This window comes from Anastrepha ludens, chromosome 6, assembly GCF_028408465.1.
Source record: "Anastrepha ludens isolate Willacy chromosome 6, idAnaLude1.1, whole genome shotgun sequence".
Classification (NCBI taxonomy): domain Eukaryota; kingdom Metazoa; phylum Arthropoda; class Insecta; order Diptera; family Tephritidae; genus Anastrepha; species Anastrepha ludens.
Genome location: NC_071502.1, coordinates 34,592,298 through 34,612,768, shown reverse-complemented (window position 1 = coordinate 34,612,768; position 20,471 = coordinate 34,592,298).

The window sequence follows — 20,471 nt, the reverse complement described above, 5'->3', positions numbered from 1 at the left end:
AGCAATGGAGTGCATAAAGGTCAAAATCAAGATTTCCATCACTCAAAATCACTGTTTTGTATTTAGTATATTAAAAAAATAGTCGAAAACCAAATTGAATGTTTAATTCTACACACATACAAACATATGTAAAGCAAATGGCTTTCGATATCTCAAGTGTAAATAAAAACACATTTTTGGCATATAAAGGCAAAGGCTCCTACATAACCAATGATATTTCTTCAAGCAATTTTTTTGATTTTAATTTTTAACAGAGAATTTAATCGTGGTGTGGTGCCTCAAATTTCGAGAATTTCCAATTTCCATTGCCATGGTGTTGCTGTTGGCCACAGAGATTACTAATAATGAACAAACAAGTATTATATTTATATGTATTAATACTAACAGTGAGTATTACCATAATGAGTACCTTACGTTGCGAGTAGCCCCTCGGGTGGCAACCTGTATTAGCCATCTAAAATATAAAATGATTGTTGTACGAGACCAAAATTAAAAATCTTTCTATACAGTGATTAGTTTTGCACCACCCGGGCTTATCGAAAGCTGTACTCAAGAGTAGTTTAGCTTCGCCTATAAATTAGTATCCAAAGTATCGTGGTTTCTATTTTTAAGGGGGTACATGGTGGTGTACTGTTAACGCGCGAAAATTAAGTGATTTTCATTAATTTTTTTTCATATATTAAGTAGGAATGATTATTTGAGGGTTGGACAAATTATAATTTATTTAACATACATATATTCAACTATACTGACACACATTTTCATTAAAAAATATTAAAAATTCAATTGTTATTAATATTAATGCAATGACGCCATTAAAAACTAATGCACCCTGGTGGCATAGGTGGGCACTTTGCAGTAACAGTAAGAATGCAGTAAATATAATATTTTACTGATATTGCAATTTAATTTTCATTACCAGTAAACTTTTACTGATTACTGAAAAAAATTTGCATTACCAGTACACTTTTACTGATTACTGAAAAAAATTGCAGTAAAAATATTTTTTTACTGATTACTGAAAAAAAATTGCAGTAAAAATATTTTTTTACTGATTACTGAAAAAAATTTCAGTAAAAATATTTTTTTACTGATTACTGAAAAAAAATTACAGTAAAAATATTTTTTTACTGATTACTGAAAAAAATTTCAGTAAAAATATTTTTTTACTGATTACTGAAAAAAAATTGCAGTAAAAATATTTTTTTACTGATTACTGAAAAAAATTGCAGTAAAAATATTTTTTTACTGATTACTGAAAAAAATGCAGTAAAAATATTGTTGATTTGCTATTAGCTATTAGCCTTTCTTAACACAAGCATTTCAAAATTTGCATCGCTGAGTTTTTGCCTTCTAGACTGATTTACAATTCCAGCGAATGAAAACAACCGTTCTACAGGTGCAGATGACGGTAACGGGGTATTATATTTTAAAAATACGTTTTTAATAGCCTGATATTTATTTAGGCAACTTGTTGTTTCTTCTCGTTCGGCCAGGTATAAGAGCGTTTTTTGAAGATAATTTTCCGAGTCAGTGGAACCACATTGTATGCTTATATCTATTTAAGTAAATATATGCATAAAACAAATATTTAATTGAAAACCAAGTGTAAAAAGTTTACCATTACTTTCATCCCCGAAGTCAAAAAATGTTTTTTGAGGGGGTTGAGGTAGAATACGAGTTTTGGCACAGGCTACTTTTCCATACTTGACCACATACATGTTGAACATTTTTTTAACTTCCTCTTCTGTTTGCGTTTTAGCTGTTTCTAAAAGAGCTTTCACAAATCGCAACTTAATGTCAGGGACAGAAATAGCGGCAATAACAGCATCCCAAGCGTCAGGCTGAATCAGGAAGTACTTTTCAAATCTTTTAAGCAAAGCTTCATGCAATTTTTTGCTACTTTCGGTTAAATACTTAAAACTTTTAGGCTCCAAACGACGCATTTTTATTCTTAAGGACACTATAGTGGGTATGAAATAACCAAAATACATGGTCTTTTCACCCTGAAGGAAGTCGATTGCTTCTGCAATAGGTCTCATAAGCTTTACGTATTCCTCTAAGTACTCAAGCTCACCACTGAGAATGGTAGGAATTTTTAAACGGAAACACAATTCCGCTAAATTGGTTTTGTGCTCCAATAACTTATTTACGGAATCATAAAGCGAGTTCCACCTTGTTATGCATGGAGTTATTAAATTCGCATTCATCACTCCATTAACTATTTCTGCAAATTTCGGTCTATTGCATTTATTCCAAAGTTGTGTGCATCTGTGCAGTAAGAAAATATGTAAATATAAAAAATTTCAATTAAATTGAAGGATTTTTTGCCTTTGGAAAGATCTTTTGTGAATATCTTTTATATCCTGACTTGAAGAATTCATAATTTTGTTGAAATCGGTTGAAGCCAAAAGATTTAGAGTGTGGCTCGCACAAGGAAAATGTTTCGACAGACGTGGAGTTACAGATCGAAATTGAGGACCTGAAACAATTGTCGAGGCATCTGAATCGGAGTCAGTGTAAGTTTCCTCATCACTGTCATGCTCATTTATAGATCCTAAATCATTGTAAATCATTAATTCAATATATTGACTGGGAATAAATACGTGTATCTGATATATATATTTTACATAAATGATTGAATTTCGTGATGAGAGTGTATTACATTTTGACTTCCAATAAACAGTAAATATTATACTGATAATGCAAATCAAATTATATTATCAGTAATTTTACTGCAATTTTTTCAGTAATCAGTAAAAAAATATTTTTACTGCAATTTTTTTCCAGTAATCAGTAAAAAAATATTTTTACTGAAATTTTTTTCAGTAATCAGTAAAAAAATATTTTTACTGCAATTTTTTTCAGTAATCAGTAAAAGTGTACTGGTAATGCAAATTTTTTTCAGTAATCAGTAAAAAAATATTTTTACTGAAATTTTTTTCAGTAATCAGTAAAAAAATATTTTTACTGCAATTTTTTTTCAGTAATCAGTAAAAAAATATTTTTACTGCAATTTTTTTCAGTAATCAGTAAAAGTGTACTGGTAATGCAAATTTTTTTCAGTAATCAGTAAAATTTTACTGCTTACTGCTATTTGTAATGCAGTAAATTTATAATGCAGTGTGCCCACCTATGCCTGGTGGCCACGATGCAGCGGTGAAAAATCATCTGAAAGCAAAAAACTAAAAAAATTCTTAATCTATACATCGTCGTACGTGGCGATTTTTTATATTTTTTTTGAGAAAATGGTGCGCGCAGGTTTGAGAAATGAGTTTGTGTTTTAACCCTTTTTTTTGTTTTCGAAAGGCTTGAAAAAATATTAGTTTTTGGAATTTTTAAATAGCCAATATATGTATGTCCAAAAATTAAAAAAAAAAGTAATAAAATCGGTTCATAAGTCTTCGAGAAATTGAGGCCACCGTGTTTAGAAAAGTCGTTTTGAGAAAAACGCGCTTAAAGTTTTCATTGTCCGTTGTAACTCACTACTTGCACTTATTGTTGTGGGTATAGCTTCGTCAATTTTCAAGATTTTGAGTTAAATTTTTTTTTTAGATATTTTTGAATATATCTACTTTAAGAAAATGCAAAACAAATCGATTTTTTTTTTTAAATCACAGTGGTTTTCTCCCTTAATCCGTACGTGAAAAATTCAAATTAGAGACCAATATTTGTTTTATGGAGTTCACCCTCACTTATCTGAGTATTAAACCATTTGCGCAAAAAATAATGGATTTATTTTTCACCGAACTAATATTTGTTTACGGCTAGTACACAGTGACCCCTTCGGCCATGGTCTGCGTGATACCGTTGCACAATCAATGTAGAGAAGGTTTAAGTATTTAAGTGGAGGGAGTTTGTCTCTCAAGGCTAACCAGATCTAGGGAGTTTGACTCTAAAGGCTAACCAGACAATTTTTAATTTGTTTTATATATTATTTCAGCAGCTGTCAAAGTTATCAATAACATTCAGCTGCCAGAATATTCAGTAACGTTTTCCATTTTATCATGCTATGTGGAAACTACTAAAAAAAATTTTACCGAAATTCCGACTGAATTCCAAGGCTCATGTTTGGCTCAGCGGCTACGTCACAATTTACAAGTTTTCGACCAAGCATACCTTTTATTTTTTTTTTGTTTTGTTTTTTATTTCTCAGTTGAAAATAAAAAAAACTATCTAACAAAAACAGCAAAATGCATATTATGTCCCTTCCAGGTTGATTATAAGCCGTCAATCCATACAGCAAATTTGATTTCTTTCGTTACCGGCAATGGTCCTTGATATAGAGCGATGTTAATCGACTTTCTGAATCCCGAACTCTACAATATGGGTATATCCGAGCCGTGTTCCAACAAGACGGCTCTAAATGCCGTACAATCGCCGCTGCGCCTGCAGCGGTGTATGCAATATTTGATGACGGGGTCATCTTAAAGCGAGCGTTTATCAATTGACAGTCACGATCAAGCGACTTGTACATCACGTTTATTTTCTCTGGGACTATGGCTAATTAAAGTTAGAAACCATTGCTTGAAGCACTGCCAGTGAAGTAGAGACGTGTAGACTGGAATGATGTGATAATTGGCGCATACACCCTTTTTGTGTGTTTGGCCGTAGTTCCTCCTCCTATTTGTGGTGTGCGTCTTGATGTTGTTCCACAAACGGAGGGACCTACATTTTCAAGCCGATTCCGAACGGCAGATATTTTTATGAGGAGCTTTTTCATGCTATTTCATATAGTACCATTTAACGGAATGGAAATTAATGCAGTTTCAAAATAAAGCCTTATCTCACACCGTTGTTGTTTGATGAAATATGAAAAGATGAAAAAAATGTTAGTCTCCGAACACACTGAAAATTATAAATGGTTCGCCTTCCTAAAGGTCACTTTACAAAACGGGATGATTACAAAAGAATATAATTTTTGAGTTCAAACCCTTTATTAACCTTGCAAGATTTCCCTTGCTTTAAATAGGCTATATTAGTGTACAGAATTTTTTAGTAATTCCACAAGCTCGAAAAGGAATCACTGATTTCTTCAGAAGTTTTCAAATGATCTTTAAAAGTTGTCTTCATCAGATTCAGTTAATTGCCAGTAAAAACTGTACTGGGATGTATCGTAAACTTGTAAACTATTACAGTGTATTCTCTCTTAAGCGGACACATAAAGGACTGAAAAAAGTATCCGCTTATGGGAGATGTCCATTAGGAAAGGTGGTGTCCATTAGGAGAGAGTTATTCATCACTATCGTTTGCCTTAAAAATATTTATTTCCGTCAAACGATAGTGATAAATAACCAAAAATCAAACACAAATATTTTATACAAAGTTTTTATTTTTCTAGAATGTTAATCGGAAATTATGAACCAAACACCTTGCGAATCTTTAATTTACCGTACATATAAAAATCGCGCGTCGATAGGCGATGTAGGAATTGTAACCCTGATTATTGAAAGTTCAATAACAATTCATGGATACGCAGTTTATGCATAAATAACTTATAATACATACACACACACACATACATATATATGCTGACATTCTGTTTGTTCTCCTGCAGATAAACAAGCTAATAATAATAGGTGCAAATGTGTTTAATATTTATTTATTTAGTAAATTTGTATGTTCATATGCAAAAATATGTCACGAATCAAAAAAGTGTACGCATATTTTGCACGTTTGTTTTTTATTGACTCATTCAATGTTGTTTTCGTCACGTTTTGTTCATTTTGCATTTTTGTTTATTTTCAGTTATTTGCTGTTTTTAATTTTGCAAAAGTTGAAATTTATTGTATGCTCAGAAACTTTCAGAAAAGGAAATCAAAAGTGATTATTCGAGAATGAGAACGACGGGCATACCGGAAGTGCGAGTTTTGACTCAGCTGCGTTAGTATCGTTGAATGTTGTAAACGAGCAAAGGCATTCAAGTAATTTTAATACAAAATTATATAATAATTTTAATAGTTGCGATCATAAAAATATCTACATATGTAAGTAAATATGTGTGTATGGAGCCTACAGAGACTCGGTGTGTTGCAAGGTCATTTTGGCCTAGTCCTCAACAAACACATGTCGTTTTCGATTCACCACTTATCTGCTCGCTAGAGAATTCCGCTGCTCGCCATGCGAAACATTTTTATGTGAAAGCAACAACGATATGGCGTTGATCAAGCGACTTTGTTCTGTAGCTCACAAGCGATATATGTATGTACTTCGGTAGGGATATCTATAATAAACAAAAAACATTTAACATATTTTAGGCGGGACGCTTTGAAAAGCAATAGAATTATATACCAGTTTGAGCGCCATGTGCTGAGAGAGCAGGACACTAGTCTTTTGCCCGTCCTATGACGGGAACAAATCTTTTTGCATACTTTAAGGCGGGACGCCATTACATAACAGTTTGTCGAAACGAAAATAATGCAGTATGTACTGCTAATTTATATGCATTGCACAGATCCATAAGTAAAAACACTCTCAGCTGGTCGTCCGAAGATGCCTACAGCTGCGATTACCTGATTCCAAAATGTTCTTACATGAAACATGGTTGCATAAAAAATTATAAATTTCATAGAAAATCGTATCAAAAAGTCTGAAAAATGTCGTACAAATTTAGAGATTTTTCAACAAAAAACATTATTATGACTAAGAAATACATATATCAAAAATATTTGTTATTGTAAATTTTCCAAGTCAAAAATATTTTTTTTGTAATAGGACTATGAATAAGTTCGTGCGGTTTTTTTTCGAAATTTGAAACTTTATTGACGTAAAATGGTTACAAATTTAATATTCAAAATATTGTCCATCGCTTACTACTACTTTTTCCCATCTTTCTGGCAATTCACGGATTCCCTTTGTGAAAAATTCGGTCGGTTTTGCCGCAATCCACGAATCGATCCATTTTTTGACTTCATCGTAATTACGGAAGTGCTGGTCAGCCAGGCCATGTTGCATCGATCGGAAGAGATAGTAATCGGATGGCGCAAGGTCTGGACTATACGGCGGGTGGGGTAGGACATCCCATTTGAGCGTTTCTAAGTATGTTTTGACCACTTGTGCAACATGTGGCCGAGCATTGTCATGTTGCAAAATAACTTTGTCGTGTCTATCGGCGTATTGCGGCCGTTTTTCTCGCAGTGCTCGGCTCAAACGCATCAATTGTCGTCGGTAGACATCCCCCGTAATCGTTTCATTCGGTTTCAGTAGCTCATAATACACAACACCCAGCTGGTCCCACCAGATACACAGCATAACCTTCAGGCCATGAATATTCTGCGCCGACGTCGATGTTGAAGCATGGCCAGGGTATCCATACGTTGCCCGACGTTTTGGATTGTCGTAATGGACCCACTTTTCATCGCCAGTCACAATTCGATGCAAAAAACCCTTTCTTTTGTGCCGTTGAAGCAGTTGTTCGCATGCCATAAAACGGCGTTCAACGTCTCTTGGCTTCAATTCATACGGCACCCAATGGCCTACCTTTCGGATCATTCCCATGGCTTTTAAACGTTTGGAAATGGTTGATTGATCAACTCCCAAAGTTTTTGCAACCTCTTCTTGCGTTTGAGCCGGATCTTGATCGAGCAATTCCTCCAATTCGGTATCCATGAACTTTGGCGGCGTACCCTCGCGTTCTTCGTCTTCCAAGCCAAAATCACCACTTTTAAAGCGTGCAAACCACTTCTGGCACGTTCGCTCAGATAGAGCATGCTCACCATAAACTTCCACCAAGATACGATGACTTTCGGCTGCTTTTTTCTTCATATTAAAATAATGAAGAAGAATTCCCCGCAAAAACACATTATTTGGCACGAAATTCGACATTTTCAAGTGTGGTAAAAATATTGTTGTTTACGCTTCAAATAAAAAACTTATACTGACGTTTGTGCCTTACGACAGTAGCTCTCCAATGAATGTTTGGAAATGTGGATCGATGGAATAATAATCAAGTTACGCCATCTGTTGTAAAACCGCACGAACTTATAAATAGACCTATTATGTTTTTTTGCCGATTTTCTATTGATTTTAATGCTACCACGAAAATTCGAATTTGGCATAGCAACCCCGCCAATTTGCTCAAGCAAAAAGACCTAGCACTCACACTATTACACACACCTAGGTGTCTTGTCAAACTCACACCTAGGGTGCCTGTGAAAAAATACGAGGAAGAAGAGTGTTTTTACTTGTATATCTGTACAATAATGATCATATGCAACATTTGATTCAAGGGGATTTTTTTGTTCACTACTCGCTAGGTATTACATTTTTGTAGGTGTTTCCTAGGATCTTAAAAAATAATAATCAGTTGAAAACTAAGTCGTTTTTCTGGCGTGGAGATTCTCAGTCGTAGTATTTATAATGATACTAAATGGCGAAAGGGTTAAAGGTGGCCAACGAACAATCCAATAATCGAAGAATTTCAAACAAATGTTCGGTAATTCTCTTTTATGTCGTCCATCGGCTGAAAACCGTTGCTTCCAAGTAGTAAATTAAATTTAGGAAATAGAGCCGGAGCCATATGAGACCAATATGATGGTTGTTCCATGCATGGTGCAAAATATGCAGAAGGTGTGGTAAATATCGTGACATTTCTTAATATTAACGTTTTGAGTATTCAGCTGATTTTCAGGGCAACCGACTCCCCTGACAAAGCTTCTCAACGGAGAAAATTTGCCTCTTCGTCTTTGTTGAGTGCGACATTTTTAGAACTGAACACAGAATTTTTTTTATCCCCGAACGCGAAAAAAGCGTTCAAGCAATTTAGGAAGAAACGAAATCGCCATTATATAAAAGGTCGAACTTTTTCGCATAAAAAATCTTGTTGCGCTAGAGGCAGTGTCAGCCTTTCTAAATATCAACAAATCATGAAAATCGGTGGCAAAACAACAAAACTGTCAAATCTCCTCGGTAAAGGTGCTGTAACTCCCTCAATTTTGCTCTGATTGGCGTGTGCACAATTTCAAAAAAAAAAAATGGATAGACTTCGGCCTTCAAATCTCTCTATCGGCGATGAATGGATATTGAATTTTTTTGAACATCGCTCCCACAATTTTGCCACTCAAATAAATTTTATTATGATCGGTTTGTTATTTAAACTGAGAAAAATAAAGTATTTTAAAACAAGGTATATATTTGGTTTATTTTTGATGAAAAAGAGGTTTTATTTTATAAAAATCACTTGTATATGTGACTATTTTTCTTTAAACATATGTATGGTGCATTGATTGCTTAACTTATTGATATAATTATTTTTTTTTGTTTACATAAAAGTCTTCGGCAAAAACGCTACGAACTTATTTCTAAGTCCAATACGTTGATGCTGCTATCGTGCAAACGTTTGTTATGGGCGGTGACATAATTAAAAAACGAACAACAAAAATTAAAAACAAAAATTTAAATAGTACAACCAAACATAGTAGCAGAGTACAATAAAAATATGTTAGAATTAGATAAATCGGATTTCTGCTTTCCTTGTACTGAATTGACATACGACATAAAAGTGTTCTCGGAAGATATTTGACCACTCTATTGATTTAACAGTATGGAAATCGTGGTTAGAATATAGAACGTATCACGAGAGCAATCACGGGGACATCAGAATTTGTTTTAGAGGTATGGTTCCTTCGGCAAAGTTTCTTATTTTGATCCCTAGAATACGATTTTCACAGAGCAATGAGCGATTTTTAAATCGACCCGCCCTAATATATATATAATTGGCACGTGCACCCTTTTTTGGGTATTTGGCCGAGCTACTCATATTTGTGTCGAGCTTCTTGATGTTGCTCCTACAGTTTCAAGCCGACTCCGAACGGCAAATAATAATGGACACAAAAATAAATATATGGTCGAATCAACAGGCATGTTCTCCTAAACGGAAACACCCAACATTAAGTTTAAATGAGGATATCCCAATCAGTCCAACGGCCTTCGGGAAAAGACGTAAAGCTGCACCATCGACTACTTTTCGATATGACGGAAACCGATATTGGTCGAACGCCGAAGGAAAAAGGTAGATGCAACATCCATGGATGTAAGCGACAAACCAGATACAAGTGCGCCAAATGCGATGTTTTCTTTTGCATTGCTACTGGATAAAGAAATTCCTTTAGAGGCTTTCATTATGGTACATATCAAATGAATAAAATTTTGGTAAGATATTTTTTTTACGGTTTTCTTCTTTTTATACCCTAAGTATCATTTTCGTCTTTATTTATTTTAGTTTATATGAATTTGAAGTATATAATTTTTATTTAATATTTAATTTTAGGTATTTTAACCACGGAAACAAATAAAAATTTAAATATAAAACATAATTAAACTTCGGCATTTCGCTTTACCATACCATGGTGATTTATATTTCCTGGGCCAATAAGAGTAAGAATTGAAAGAATTGGATTTTTAAAACTACTCGTTAAAAACTTGTAGCGTAAGGTAAAAGTAAAGGTGATACAATAAATTTTAACAAATAAAACGATGATTGGGCATTGATCTTCACAACCACCTAGAAAAGTATTGAGTGATAGCTGAGTGAATGACCAAATAATTTTTTATTCATTATTTCTGAGAATTTCCGCCTGCTTTCTATAAACATAAATGTTTTATTTTGTTCATCAGGCCCAATGGTTGCCACCCTATAAATGGAGCAAAAGCACACTAACTTTGCTGAAATCATTGTGTAGGTAATAATTACTTACTTACTTAATGTTGGAACTAAAATCTGTTATTACTCATCTTAGTTGATTATGTACATACGCATGTACATATGTGTGCTTAGGAACACTGCCAATATGTATTAAACATCGAGTCAATTTTTCGAACCATTTCACATATTTTCTCATTTTTATTTCAAGGAAATTCGAAATTTATTTAAATTTAACTTAACCAATTAGCGTAAAAAACTCATTGAATTATTCTTTCGAATTTATTACTTCAGTTATTTATTTTATAAAAAACTTGTAAGAGTTAAAATCATTACGTGTTGTTTAAAATGTAAATAAACTTTTTGTTGTATAAATCAAGGAGATAATATTTTTGTGGTTGTGCAGCGAATTGAACTCGTTTTGGAAAAATGTGTGAGTCCACCGCCAAAGGTCATTGTAAAGCCATTGTCAGGGATCAATTTCATATATGTACATACATACATACACACATTTTTGCACTCATGCATACAATAACTATAAGTATATGCATAATATAAATACGTATATGACATGCACACACACACATATGCAAATATGTATTTAGTTAACTTTTGAAGCAGTTTAAATTTGTTTTCAAACTTAATAAAAGTCATTAAAACGACTATGACAATGTGTTTCAACAAATTTATATGCGAATGCTTGTGTGATCATAAGCTTCGCTCGAAGCGTCTACGTCATATGGTCGGCTCGGACGCTCTCACTTAATGCCGACTTTAATGACGCGCCGCTTGATTGCAAATAAATTTAAAAAATGACATAACAACTCGAATTCTATATGTGCATGCATGCAGAATATGAATGTAAATGCGTATATATACACATATATATACACGTTTGTAAAAAATTACGAGACCGGAGGAGTACGAGTGAATATTGAAATGTTCAATGAACTGCAGAACACGTCGCTTAATAAACAATTGATCCAGCCTGGATGTACACACATACATATATACAAATGTATGTACGAGTACTTTTTATTTGCACTCTTGTCGAGAACTTGCCATTAAGCTCTGAGTTGTCACGTAGTTTACTACTTCAATGAAAAGCTTATTTTTTAAGTTCATGTCTTTGGGAAGTTTCGTTTTTTTATCGAACCTATTATTTGAATGATCAAATTGAAAAAATGAGAATATTGAAATGTAGTGTCATTATTTTGATCTTCAGGTTTGTTATCATATTAAACTTCTAGTAATGGAAAAATATTCGCCTTTGTACAATTAAAGTGGAATGAAACGTAAGCTTGAACTCTTAGCAGTATTCGATTTTTTACCAGAGAATTTAGAAATTTTGTTTATGTATATTCCTTGCTTCTCCAAAGGGATTACATACATATTGTTAGGCAGCTTTCGCTAAATACGACCCTGAACATTTTCAGCTTTTTTGAAAGCATTTCCATGTCCTGGCATTCGCAAAGAGGCATTAATCAAAACCCGTACTAGTTAATTTTTATAAAAGAGAAAATCACTAAAATCAAAGGATATCATGTCGTTGCAAATTGTTAAAATTACTGGGATGGTTTTGTTTTATGTGTTTTATAATGCATTTCGCTTTTCCTTTTCCGTAAGAGAAGTGTTCCACGAAGAGAGGCTGGACGAATGGAAACGCGCGGAAATGAGAATCCGAATGCTGCAGTTGAGCAATCCGTTGATCCAAATAACGGCTTTTGCAGATGGCAGTGATTTATATGTATTCTTGGGATATATTGTATGTAAAGGGGATACGTTTATGATTTATATTTATGTACAAACTATAAAACGGTGTTCAAGTTTTTTGCCTTTTCAGTTAAAACTGGCTTCCGAATTTGGCTTTTATAATTAATACTCTTTCAGAATTATAAAATTGTACAAATTATGACGCAGAAGTTTATGTTAAAGTATTTTTTATGTACAGCAGAAAAGTCTTTTCTTTGAATTTTTAGCAAATGGAATTTTTTTTTATTCAAACTCGAAAGTTTTTTGCTTCTTTGTAATTTTATTAAGTTACAATTTGCTTGTAGAATTGAATAACAAAATGTTTTAAAGTACTTAATATAAAAATTTACTTAACTATTATTTTTGTTAAGTTACTACATATGATTAATAAGTACTTTTTTATGACCTTTTATACTTAAATTATATTTTGTTTTTATTTAAATTAAATGTATTTCTATGAAAACTTATTTTTTAGGTTTTTAGGTTAAAGTAATATATTTAAAATCTTCGAAATATGTACTTTTATAATTAGTTTTCTTTATAAATTACGAAAGTATACTTCTGAATATTTAAATTTAATTCTAACTATTTTTTAGTCTTTTTCTTTATTTTTTTCCATATTTAAACTGAATTTTTTATGTAATTTAATTTGTTATTTGTCCTTTCAAAATATAGTGTCATTAACTGACTAATCCTATGCGTAACTTTGGATGATATAACATAAACAAACTTCGCATATTTTCCAGGGAGAAGTTAAACATCTTTTTCTTGAATAAAAACTATATTCGGGCAGGTTCTTTAATTTTTTTCCGAGTTGATTTCGATGCAAGTACCAGAAAATTTCAATGAACTAAAGTCTGTTTTTCAGCGCTCAGACTTAAGGTATGGTGCTATGGAAGACCCGGCGGTTTGGTCACGCTTCTATACTACATACTATGAGTAGTTATAATCAAGAAATCGGCTAATCTTTCCCTAAACCCGCCTTCGAAGGGCTCTTCAAGACTAGGAACCCGTCAAGAAAAGAATGGCAAAGGGGAAATAAATTTTTACACGGATGGATCCAAGCTAGAAAATAAAGTAAGCTATTTTTTCAAAAGAGTTAGGATTAGAGTTACATATCTGTCCGGCTTCCAGACTCCATACAAGAGGTAACTGTGTACCTTAACACGCACGCAGTAACAAAAGCTACAATAAATATCTTCTCGGACAGCCAGGCGCCCATCAGATCAATCGAGGCAGTTATACTCTGACCAAAGGTTGCTCCGGAATAATATTATCTCGGAGGCCAATAGGTTATGGAGAGAAGAAAATATTTGTGTTACAAACAAGCTAATTTGGCAGCAAATAGATAAGCAAAGGTCAAGAGAATTGCTCAACCTATCAAGAGAGAACATCTTGAAGGTCGTTGCTTGTGTCACCGGTTATTGGTCGTTAGGCACTCTTCTAATAGAACTATGAATAAGTTCGTGCGGTTTTACAACAGATGGCGTAACTTGATTATTATTCCATCGATCCACATTTCCAAACATTCATTGGAGAGCTACTGTCGTAAGGCACAAACGTCAGTATAAGTTTTTTATTTGAAGCGTAAACAACAATATTTTTACCACACTTGAAAATGTCGAATTTCGTGCCAAATAATGTGTTTTTGCGGGGAATTCTTCTTCATTATTTTAATATGAAGAAAAAAGCAGCCGAAAGTCATCGTATCTTGGTGGAAGTTTATGGTGAGCATGCTCTATCTGAGCGAACGTGCCAGAAGTGGTTTGCACGCTTTAAAAGTGGTGATTTTGGCTTGGAAGACGAAGAACGCGAGGGTGCGCCGCCAAAGTTCATGGATACCGAATTGGAGGAATTGCTCGATCAAGATCCGGCTCAAACGCAAGAAGAGGTTGCAAAAACTTTGGGAGTTGATCAATCAACCATTTCCAAACGTTTAAAAGCCATGGGAATGATCCGAAAGGTAGGCCATTGGGTGCCGTATGAATTGAAGCCAAGAGACGTTGAACGTCGTTTTATGGCATGCGAACAACTGCTTCAACGGCACAAAAGAAAGGGTTTTTTGCATCGAATTGTGACTGGCGATGAAAAGTGGGTCCATTACGACAATCCAAAACGTCGGGCAACGTATGGATACCCTGGCCATGCTTCAACATCGACGTCGGCGCAGAATATTCATGGCCTGAAGGTTATGCTGTGTATCTGGTGGGACCAGCTGGGTGTTGTGTATTATGAGCTACTGAAACCGAATGAAACGATTACGGGGGATGTCTACCGACGACAATTGATGCGTTTGAGCCGAGCACTGCGAGAAAAACGGCCGCAATACGCCGATAGACACGACAAAGTTATTTTGCAACATGACAATGCTCGGCCACATGTTGCACAAGTGGTCAAAACATACTTAGAAACGCTCAAATGGGATGTCCTACCCCACCCGCCGTATAGTCCAGACCTTGCGCCATCCGATTACTATCTCTTCCGATCGATGCAACATGGCCTGGCTGACCAGCACTTCCGTAATTACGATGAAGTCAAAAAATGGATCGATTCGTGGATTGCGGCAAAACCGACCGAATTTTTCACAAAGGGAATCCGTGAATTGCCAGAAAGATGGGAGAAAGTAGTAGTAAGCGATGGACAATATTTTGAATATTAAATTTGTAACCATTTTACGTCAATAAAGTTTCAAATTTCGAAAAAAAACCGCACGAACTTATTCATAGTCCTATTATTTGGCGCGACCAAGCGTTGGAAGGCTTTGCTTCTAGCCCATTTTTATTTAGTGCGCCACTAAAAAATATTATAACTTACCTTCATAAGGAGGACAATGCATTGCACTTTTAAATTTTTTTCGATTTACTGATTGTTGTAAGTTCAATGCCAAATAATGCTATAGGATACCTAATTTTCAGCTTTAATGCACGCGAATATTAAAGAGCTTCATCACCAACCGACTGGTAGAATCAGAATAACAGCAAAATCCTAAGTTTTAATGCGCTTTACATCCCTGAAAGCTGGCAAATTTCTAAAAACACTTTCTTGACGTTGAAACGTGCATTTCCTCATATAACGAATAACGAAGCTCGACATTTTTTCTATGGCTCAAAAAACCCGACACCGACTGCAAAAAAATTGTCCCGATTTTTGGTCCACTTGACGCTTGCGCTTTATTAGACGAAAACTCATTTTCCTAAAAATTATTAAAACTGATTTTTTATATTTGCACACAGTTTGAAACTTGGATTGAAATGGTCTTTGAATTAGTTATTAAAATTAAATTAGAAGCAGATAAATTGTCAAAACCAAGAAAATGTAAAATACAATCAGGTTAAACCACTTCGAATTTAAACCGCCAGCGGAATACTCACATACGCACATACCAGTATTTTCACAGCGCACGCATAATTTGATAAGCATTTGTATACTTCACTTTACATAACTGTATTTTACATGTACATATGGACATATGCATGTGTATAATTCCCCCGCAAAACTTCGATTGAGACGCATTGGACTATAAAAATATATTACCTAGCCAAAATGCAAAAAAAAAATGCAGGCACTTCTCGGCTCAAAAAGTGTAAACCGCATGGCAACCACGGAATCGTCGTTGAATCAGTTTTTAGAAAAAGTGTGGGCGACGGCAAAGTACGTTTTTTGAATTCGCAAATGCACAAAATCCATAAGCATACAAACATACATTTGAGTGTGTTGGTACTTAATTTCTGCCTAAAAACACCTTGGTTGAACAAGTATTCCTCTGGCTCACCCCCCAAACTTGATCGAATGATTAAATCGCCGCAGGGCAACGCGCAAACGCTCTAATATTGGTCATGCGAGCACGAATGCTTGCTTTGTGCGTATTTGAAAACATACATACATACAATTGCGAGCATTTCGGTCTACTTACCTACACATTTACACATACATATGTAGGTAATTGTGTGTACAAGGTAGTTTGCAAAAATCTCACATGATCGTTGATTTCAATTCGAGGCGATTTGGCACTTTCACACTAACACCGCCAAGAGCGAGCGCATTATAGTTGTTAGGATTAGTGTTGGTTATGCCTGCGCAAGTCCCAACGAATAGCTTTCAATAATGTTTAAAAAAAAATGTATGATTTAAATGGCGCTATTAAACTCTTGTGAAGAAAATAGATGAACATTGGTTCACGAATATATTTTCCTATTCAGATAGAAAATTTTAGACAACTTTTTTTTACTAATTATCTTGCATGTAAGGATAATAATTTAATTAATTAAAATGTTTATGCAGTCAAACCTGCTTTTGAGCGATAGTTAGGGACACTGGTTGGTCGAAACCACGCAGACACCATTTTGGTCCATAGCGATCCCAAATCAGAGTCTTATTTTAACGAAAATATGCATCACTCAATATGCGCGTACTTTCGCGAATTTTAGGAGTCGCTCAAGCTTCAGTTCTAGTCTTTCAAAACTGAGAGCAAAAGAACGTAGCATTTTTTTTTTTCAAAAACGTCAAAAATAACTACAAGCGATATTTTGTCACAAAATTCTGAAGAATAAATACAAAACAAAGCGAAATCGCTATTGCGTTTAAAGCAAATAAAAAAAAATTTCGTTCTCTTTTTTTACATAAATTTATTTAGGTTAGGTTATTTAAAAAAAAATTAGAAAAAATATATTTTAAAATGTGCATTACCACCAATAATCGAAGACCAGAAGGAGCATATTTTTCCTATGATCTGGTTTTCATAGTCACTTTCGTAACTTGAAGAAATTAGAGTTGATTTACTTTTTGGTTCATATAGTGGATGCTAAGTTTTTGCGACGATGGTTCTTTCATCAGCTCTTTATAAATTTCAACCAGCCATTTTAGAGCCTTACCTACCATATGAGATGGAAGCTACTTAGAAAAACGTCCACACACATTTTCTGTTATAGTGAACGTATTCCGAAACTGTTTGCCCTTCTCACCAAATATATGTACTTCAGTACGAGTATTTTATACTTATTTCATATTTTAGTAAGTTTTCTTAATTTTTGGTAATATTTTTTTATGCAATGTAAAAATCTAAGTTTTTCAAGTGGCAGTCTGATATGAATTTTTGTTTTTGAGGTAGCTGAGGTAGGGTTTAAAATGCCTTCGCATTTAAAACGAGCGCCGTCTGCTGCGTCGAGTGGTGTGCCACTAACACAATACCTCCTCTTCCTCTTCTGGATGTTCCCTCTGCTCCGGAACTACGGTAGCATTTCATCGAGGTCAGACAAGGTCCAAGTAGGCGTTCTGACTGCCTCTTCTACTCTCCCTACATCCAGGGTCACCAGTTTTGGAGCCAGCATCATGCTATCGGCTCATCTTCTGATTAGATAGGTGGATTAAAGTTAGCATTTCGGTTAAGCAAGTTTTTTGGCATGCAGCGCCCGCTATATGTACGAGCCAATAAGTTGCCAATTTTTCGCGTTTTCTACCATTTTTTCGATGATGTTGTCTGCTCTTAAGGGACCTAGACTGCCTTCGACAACTTTGCGATTTAATATCCATCTCTCACATTTGAAGAGTGTGGGATGATGTCTGATGCCAAGATATTTCAGTCGTTATGATCTCTGGCATTTTAACTTTTAGAGGTGTGACTAGGATGAATTCTGTTTTTTCGGAAGCCAAGCTAAGGTCGAGCGAATTGAACAATTCTTTGTAAGTTTACGCCTTGCCGCATCTATCATACACCACGCAGTAACGGCTGCAGTATGATGATTGGGCCTTGTTGTGCAGCACCAAAGATTAACACTTTTGTCCGTTGTCCTAATCTTGGGTCATAGATGCGTACACCATTTTTAAGGTAACTAAGGTGGCAGCTGGTTTGACTTTTTAATTTTATGTGTTCTCTAAATCGTCAAACTTTTTTACCTTTACTTTGTTGTTGTCTAGATAATTCACACAACAACAAAGTACACACCAATGCCTTTGCTATAACTCATCTCGGGATCATCGAATATTTTGCTCAGAAATTGTCGTCATTTTCTTACAGTAGACGAACAGTCAATTCTCCCCCGCGTACATTTCGGCATACTCATTGGTGAAAAACGCCATAATTCTCTCTCGCGAAGCGAACGTTCGTTTCATGTTAGAGTCCTGTGGTCCCCAATTCGAACACAAACACATCCGGAAGCAGTTGAGGCTATAACGTAAGAGAAAAACATTCCCTATGACGAATAGTAGGCAAAACAACGAAGAGTAATGTCAAATTCAAACGAAATAAATTTTACTATCGTTTTGTTATATTTGATATGGAATACAACACCATCTATAACAGAACCACCAACAACATCATGATCTGCCCCAACGCCTCAAGCATCTACACTATTGGCCTCTGGTGACGGTCAAGCATTGTTTGACAAGAACTTTATATGTGTGCGTGTCGGGTGCTTGACGCTAATAATATATCTAAAATTTTTGATTTTTACCGACAACAAGTATGTGTGACACGACGCCACCCGACTGCACTAACACATACAAAGCGCAGTCAAGCATGCTGTATCGTCACCAGAGGCCATATAACTTTATACACCACAACAATAACTACAATAGGCATAAAAACGCCAATGAAAACAAGCAAACGCGTATGTAAACAACCGATTATATGTATGAAGAAATAGGTATGTAAGCAATGAGGACGAGCACTATCAGATATTTAAAAGTTAGTTTGAAAAAGATAAAAATTTTGAGAAAAAAAAACATAATGTTATTTCTATGTGCAACTAAGTTCCCGCAGTTCGTCAATAGATGCCGCCAGCAGTGTGTGTGCAGTCGATTCTAACATGACCTAAACGTCATAAACCAAGCTTAGATATGTATATGGCAAACAAACTGCTTCGACACATTAGTGATTTAGTTTTGGTATCATATACTTTTGGTTATGTGAAAATGTCTCATTTTGTGCCGAATAAACGTTATTTGCGGGAAGTGTTGATTTTCCTTTTTTATTCGAAAAAACAGCCCCTGAAGCGCATCGAGAGCTACAAAACGTTTATAGCTGCTTTAAGTAAAACAACGTCCAACAACAACAAAAGATATTGCGCCGTCCGATTATCACATTTTCCGATCGATGGCACATGGTCTAGCTGACCAGCAGTTCCATTAATATGAAGACATCAAAAAATCGCTTGAACAGTGGATAGCCTCAAAAGATGAACAGTTTTACCGCGACGGTATCTCGTATCTACCAGAAATATGGTATTTTCATCAAGTTGTAATTTCATTAGTTGCGCATCTAATAATACTTAAATTAATTACCTATAGTAACTACGCATATGACAAATGCTGTCGTCTCACATTCTGCTACAACGTACGCGTTGGCGACCAACTTAGGGAATGCCAATGGTAAACAAAATCGTCTGTAGACGATTCGTTCGTCTGACCATTCTTTCCCAATAGAGAATGAGGCTGTCAATCTCATTTCCTTCTGGGTGTAACATTCACGATCACAAAGTGAAACTGTAAGTGAATATTGCTCGTTTACTTGAGGAATTTCAAAGCACGAAAAATCAAAATTTCATGTTTCGTAATTTGCTACGCCTCATAAGAAAAATTTAAGACGTATTATCTTTTATTGGGATATTGTTAATATGTAGATACACAATATAAATCATTTGTTTTTTATTTCTCTTGGAAATTGACGTTCTTCCAGCAAACGAGTGATATGTAATACTTATTTAACTACAAAGTACGAAGTATAAAATCATAAAAACCATGGCCGGTCGCACAGCAACATCTATGGTTGTGAAAATATTAAATAGTATTTGAAACAACAAAAACAATATATTAACATGTGCAAAACAATGACGTATCAAAAAAGGAAGGTAACGCCGAAGAACCATACATACATACGCATACACCTACATACAAGCGCACGCGCATATTTGAAATGAAGTGGCTTTTATTTCAAGTAAAAATCAAACAAACAAAATTAGGTATTTTCTTTTGAAAAACATCTTAGAGTAATTAAAGACCTGACCTTTACCAATATTTCAATACAGCAACACTGTTGACGTTGCCAGCGATTGTAGGTGGCGGTATTGAAATTGACGATGATGAA